Source organism: Gossypium hirsutum, chromosome A12, assembly GCF_007990345.1.
Source record: "Gossypium hirsutum isolate 1008001.06 chromosome A12, Gossypium_hirsutum_v2.1, whole genome shotgun sequence".
NCBI classification, from domain to species: Eukaryota; Viridiplantae; Streptophyta; class Magnoliopsida; order Malvales; family Malvaceae; genus Gossypium; species Gossypium hirsutum.
Genome location: NC_053435.1, coordinates 72,217,735 through 72,224,620, shown reverse-complemented (window position 1 = coordinate 72,224,620; position 6,886 = coordinate 72,217,735). Strand labels below are relative to the sequence as shown.

The 6,886-nt window shown below is 36.6% G+C and overlaps 1 non-coding gene across 1 annotated transcript; it reads left to right on the top strand.

Moving 5' to 3' along the window:
• The first annotated feature begins 6,351 nt into the window (after nt 1-6,351).
• On the top strand, nt 6,352-6,457 carry LOC121212044 (small nucleolar RNA R71). Its single transcript, XR_005907255.1, has one exon. It is a non-coding gene; the product is annotated as a small nucleolar RNA R71 (small nucleolar RNA).
• The last annotated feature ends 429 nt before the right edge of the window (nt 6,458-6,886 follow it).

Sequence of the window (6,886 nt, the reverse complement as noted above, 5' to 3'; positions counted from 1 at the left end):
ATGTTTTTAAGTTTGTTATTATTGACAAAGCATGGAAATAATGTTATAGTAGAGTTTTCTTACATAAGGTCCTATGTTTTTGATATGTTAGTGAAGAAAAAATAACAGAAAGTGATGAGAAATGGTGTAGAAAAAGAAAATAAGGGTGTTATAACATGGTAATTAATAGCTTGCACAAAAACAGTTTGGACAACAGTAGTAGACTAACTTTGAAAAATCACCATAAATTGTAGAAATCGAATTAGAAGATGAAAAAAATATGGAATTAAATATTATTGAGTATAGTTTCTCATATAAGAAATAGTATAAGCAATGGACTTGTAAATTTTGAGATATAATGAATTTTGTGAGACAAGGTCAGAATGAATTCGGTGTTCCTTTGTTCTGAATTTGAAAAATCATAAAAAATTGAATATAAATAATTATGGGCTTAAATTTATATTTCTAAAATCCTGAATGAGTTTATTTTTCATATAAACAAACAATAACATCATTTGAATCCTGTATGAGGAGATAATTAATTTTTTGTGAAGAGGGGTCAGAACTGTCAGATAGCAGAACAGGGGTAACTTTAAAGAATAAACTGTACTTATTGGCTAAACCAAAAATTCTTAAATTTTTATGGTCAGAATATATATGAGTCTAGATTCAGGGAAAATTATTTGATATTAATTTTGAGTTCTATAGATCCAGATATAAATAATTTAGTGACTATGATGCAGATAGACAGCTTGAATATTCATAAAAGTAAATAATAAAAATTATGGATAATGTTACTTACAAGTGTGTTATCTACATTAAGGATGTGGAATGGAGAGGAGGAGGAGGAAAAATATGTATGAATATTCATCTAGCATGGCTAATTTGCATATTTTAGGCTAAGGGACTAAATTGAATAAAAGTAAAACTTTATAGGCAATTTTGTAAACATGTCAGAAATGACCAAATTGCATGAAATGGATTATTTTATTATTTAAATTACAAAATTGAATGAAATTATTAATTTAGTTCAAGATCGGGGGAAAACATGTTTTAGGGATTAAATTGAAAAGTGTTGAAATTATGAAAAATTCTGATATTTTATAGAATTCATGGATTGTTATCAATATATATGAGAATAATAGCTGGAAATAAGGATTAAATTGCAAGAATTTTATTTTCCTGACTCTAAGGATGAAATCGTCATTAATTAAAAGTTTAGGGGCAAAATGGTAATTTTGCCTAGAGCATTAATTAAATGCATTAGAATATGAAATGAATGAAAATAACGATCAAATTTATTTATAAAGATCCGGACGACTCAAATATGAGACTTGATCGTGGAAAAGAAAAGATATCAGATTAATGAAATTATAAACACAAGCAAGCAATGAGGTAAGTTTGTGTAACTTGAATTATATTCTTAAATGCTTGAGATTGTATGTTATTTATGTGAATATGATTTGAATGTTCATTGTATGAAAATTTATGAAACATTGATAAATTTGATAAAAGGAGAAGAAATCCCGGTTGAATGAAAGGAAAATTCGATGGATCTCTGAAAAGGAATTGACAGTAAAAAGGATCTAGCCCGGACGGGTGATCCTATCCTGATATAGCCCTCCCGAAGAATATGTGTAAAATGGATTTAGCCCGAACGGGTAATCTGAATTAGGGTCTGAATTTAGCCTGGACTAGTAATTCAGATCCAAGCTCATTAGAGTAATTGTCGTTGCAGGGGATTTAGCCTGGACTGGTAATCCACTGTAAGGATGAGGTTCGCGGGAGTGTGCTCTCTGATATGAAATGTGTAAGACCATGGTTGAAAGATACCGTCTATGTCAATTAAAAATGAAAACAAAAAAATAATGAAAAGGTATTAAATTAAAAGTACCATGGTTGAAAGATACCATGGCAACCTGATATGAAATGTGTAAGACCATGGTTGAAAGATACCATGGCAACCTGATATGAGATGTGTAAGACCATGGTCGAAGGATACCATGGCAACGTGACATGAAAAGAACAAGACCATGGTTGAAAGATACCATGGCAACATGATAGAAAATGAGTAAGACCATAGTTGAAAGACACTATGGCATCACGTCAAAGATAAATAAGACCGTGGATGGGAGACGCTACAACATCTGTTGAACAATTGATATTTAGGTAAAATGTATCAGATGACGAATGGTTATATGAAATGGTTGTGTGAAATGTTTACAAGAACCGGTCATATGGAAATATATGTACAAAAGCGTTGTATGAAATAATTATGAAAATGGATAAACGAAATAAGTATAAGTACATGGAATATAATTTATGTTAAGTTTGATATAAGCTATTACCAGAATAAATATACATAAAACATATGGAAATGATGAAGTATAAAATATTGATATAATGAAATGAATGATATATGCTTGTGAAGAAACGGTAAGAGCATGATATGTTTCATGACATGTACATATATGATTATCTTTGGTATGTTGATACAAGGAAATTATGTAATTGAGACTATTATTAAACTCAAGTGCGACATGTCGAGAAAATAGATATATCAATGTTGAATTTATATAAGATATGTGCAAGTATACTAACAATGTTGTTGTTTGATGCTTATACAAGTGCCAAACTGTTGATTGAATGGTAATATATTTATTTTATATGATGCATTGAATCGGTAAGTATTTTATTTTTTTTAAGTGATCTGCAAATGATAGTAATGCTCCGAAACCCTATTCTGGCAGCGGATACGGGTTAGGGGTGTTACATGATGCCTTGGAATGGCTAGGATTGTATGAGGCCGTGCTAGGGGCCAAAGTGTGCTAGCACTTCGAGGGAGAGAAATGTATGTGGCGACTGAGAGCATGTAGTTCATTCTCCTCTCGAAACTCCTCCATACATAGGCCTAGAGCAGCACCAAATTTTGGGACCCTTGGCTAGTAGATTAATCCGCCTAGGCAAAACTGGACCATGCCGGGATCATCATATCTTGTCATTACGGTCTGGAGATGGAACATTGAGCATAGTTCCATCGTGAGCTCGAGGTATGTCGGCTCGATATTCATGAAGAACAGCTCCCAAGGGTCGGTGGTTAGGAGAGCCCGAATCGCGTCAACCATCTGGACTTGTTCTACGGTAGCTCAGTCGATGCAGCGGCCCGCAATTAAAGGTCGGGCCCAAAATATTTGGAACAGTTCTTCTTGTGGCCCTTGGGGAAACTGTAGGAGAGGGTGACGGATTTTTACGGTTGGGCCCGTGGAAGAGGACGCTCCCTTCCTCTTCTTCGAAATAGGTACAGTGGTTTTCTTTCCTCTTGACGATGACTTGGTACCTACGATTAGAATCATCAAGTCATCTTGATGAGTGGTCGAAGTAAAAGGAATACAATTTCCAACATAACTAATATAATAATTTCGTGACTTTGTCATTGTATGTAGTAATGGCATGTGTAAAAGAATGAAGCTTTCCTAACAATATGAAATGTATAAGAATTAATTGAACAATGCAAATTACATGAGAGATATTGGCATGGGAATATCATGAGAATGAGCATGGTAAAATCATGGGTATGAAGTTTCCTAATCACTGGATTTAACATGCAATGTATAATAACTAACTAAAAATGCAAACTAAATGATAAAGTAATGAACATAAATGGAAGATAGTTCAAAAGAAATGGAGATTATTGCAATAATAAGCATTAGTAATAAGTAAAATAAAAGTGAAGAGAGTAAAAAAACGCTAAGGAAGAGAGATTGGGTGTCAAAAACGAAGTTGAAGGCGGTGCATGGGCATGCCAAGGGGCCGTGTGGAGTTGTAGCGGCTAGGGTTGGGGTTTTTGAATGGGGAAGAAAGTGAATAGTGTAGGGTATTTATAGATTTTGGGGCACACGGCCATAGCACACTCCCGTGTCCCACAATTTAAGCTCGTGTGATTTGTAAATTTCAAATTTGGGCGCATCTGACATTTAGTACACGCCTGTGTTCATCGGGCGTGTGGGTTCACACGGTCGTGTCTAGCTTCGTTCGCTTCTCCCACACCCGTGTGTTCAAGCTCCATGCCCGTGTTACGTAAAGAGGTTTGACCACGGTTGTTAGACACGGGCGTGTCGCGCGTCCGTGCTAGTTTCTCAGTTTTAACCACAAGTCTTCAACACGAGCGTGTCGCACCCCCGTGTTGTTTTGGCAGGCTCGACCACGGCCATGTTGCATGCCCATGGCATTTTATTGTAGCCCGTGTTGGGGAAATCTTTTGCCCTGTTTTCACACGGCCTTAAGCACGCCCGTGTGCTTGGCCGTGTCTCTGTGGAAACACCTGTATTCAAGATCTCTATTAGTAGGTTAGGAGTTGAATACCAAAATTTAAAGAAATTAATAATGTTAGTGCTCGGGTTGCCTCCCGAGAAGCGCTTATTTATAGTCTTAGCTCGACTTACCTCTTCAATGAATGGTCATGGCAGTTTGAGGAGTTTATACTCCTCATTCCTACTATCAATCTCATCAAAATAAGGTTTTAATCGGGTGTTGTTTACCTTAAAAGTGCCGAACTTGAGATGACTCACCTTAAAAGTACCGTAAGAGGGATTTCCTCATTTGGTGTTGTAGTGACAATGTGGGGATCTGCGGCATCTAGTAAGACTTTATCACCAACCTTAAGTTTATTTGGAGAGGTATCGAACTCCTTCTGGCGTAACTTTGGTTTATCGTGTGTTCTTGGTTTATGTGCTCACCATTTGTCTAGCTCCTCTATCCGTAGCCTTCGTTCTTCATGAATGTGTCCTTGGTCATTGCTGGAACATGGCTCGTGAACTTCTTGCAAACTCAATTTCTGCAAAGTAGGTTGTGTCATATTGTTAGTTTGAGTAGATTGATGTGGACCATTACCTTCAATGTTCAATGTGCTGCCAAAATTACGAGCTTGAAGGGTGATCATTTCGTCTCCCACATGAAGTGTAAGCTCACCTGTGCCAACATCAATAATTGTTGGCCTCCTTAAAATCAAAGGGGCGTTATTATCCTCCTCTATGTCTAGAACAACAAAATCAACGAGAAATATGAGCTTATCTACTTTCACTAGTACATCTTCAATAATACCCCTAGAAAATCTTATAGTTTTATTTGCCAATTGAATGCTCATCCTAGTTTGTTTAGGTTTCCCAAGACCTAGTTGCTTAAACATTTTGTAAGGCATGACGTTAATACTAGCCCGTAATGCATGACTTATATCTAAACTACCAATTAAGCAAGGAATTGTAAAACTCCCTTGATCTTTCAATTTGTGGGGTAGCTTATTTTATAGAATAGCTGAGCAGACTGCGTTTAGCTCCACATGCGATGCTTCATCCAACTTTCGCTTATTTACTAAAAGCTCTTTTAAAAATTTTATTGCATTTGGAATCTGCGACAAAGCTTCAATAAACGGTAAGTTGATATGTAATATTTTCAAAAGCTTGAGGAATTTACCGAATTGTCCGTCTGAGCGGTCTCTCCTTGTTGCGTTAGGGTATGGGACACGAGGTTTATATTCTTCATTCACCATTTTTTTATAACTTACCTCACTTTGCCCTTTGCTTACAATAGTTTCTTGCATCAATTCTGGCTCTGGCGCAATGAATCCTTCCTTATCTTGAGTACTAATTACGTTGAGGTGCTCCCTTGGATTAGGTTCAGTATTACTTGGTAAGCTACCTTGTGGTCATTCGAAGATTAGTTTGGATAGCTAGCCTATCTCAGTTTCGAGCCCTTGGATCAATGCTTGTTGATTCTTAAGTGCTGTCTCAGTATTTTAGAAACGGGTTTCTAACACCGAGATGGTTCTTCTCTTTAAGGTTCGGTTTTTTCTCTTGTTGATAATGTGGTTGTTGAAAACCCTAAGGATTTTGTGGCTTTTGATTCCCTTGACCACCCCAATAGAAATTTGGGTGGTTCCTCCAGCCTGCATTATAAGTATTACTGTATGGGTTAATTTGAGATCGAAAGTTATTGTTACCTATATAGTTGACTTGTTCCTCTTCGGTTGTAGGATTGAAGGATTGATATTCTGTATGCACACCTCCTCCACTTGAGTCACACCTCATTGCTGGATGTACCTACGTAGAACCAAGTAAACCATCAATCTTTTTATTGAGAAGTTCTACCTGATTTGATAGCATAGTAACTAAGTTGACGTTATAAACGCCGGCTGTTTTTGTTGGTTTAGTCCTCATGACTTGCCACTGATAATTATTCAGTGAATTTTCTTCAATGAATTCATAAGCCTCTTCAGCTGTTTTTTTGTTGACAGTTCCTTCAGTAGCTGCATCAATCATCTGTCTTGTTGAGGGATTCACACCATTGTAAAATGTTTGAACTTGTAGCCATAGAGGTAACCCATGGTGTGGGCACCTTCGCAACAGATCCTTGTATCTCTCCCATGCATCGTAAAGTGTTTCTAAGTCCATCTGCACAAAAGAAGAGATATCATTATGTAACTTAGCCATTTTAGCCGGTGAAAAATATTTTAGTAGAAATTTTTCAGTCATTTGTTCCTAAGTAGTGATGGACCCTCGTGGTAACGAGTTCAACCACTATTTAGCTTTGTTTCTCAGGGAAAAAGGGAATAACTGAAGGTGAATGGCATCATCAAAAATCCCATTAATTTTGAAAGTGTCACAAAACTCCAGAAAATTCGCCAAGTGAGTGTTGGGATCCTCATCCTGCAAACCATCAAACTGAACAAACTGCTGTATAATCTGAATTGTGTTAGGTTTCAGTTCAAAATTATTCGCAACAATAACAGGTCTAACTATACTTGACTCTGTTCCTGTTAAAGAAGGTTTAGCATAGTCATACATAGTACGTGGAGCAGGATTTTGATTAGCCGCAATTGCAGGAGGTAGCTGATTGCCTTGGTTTTCAGCTA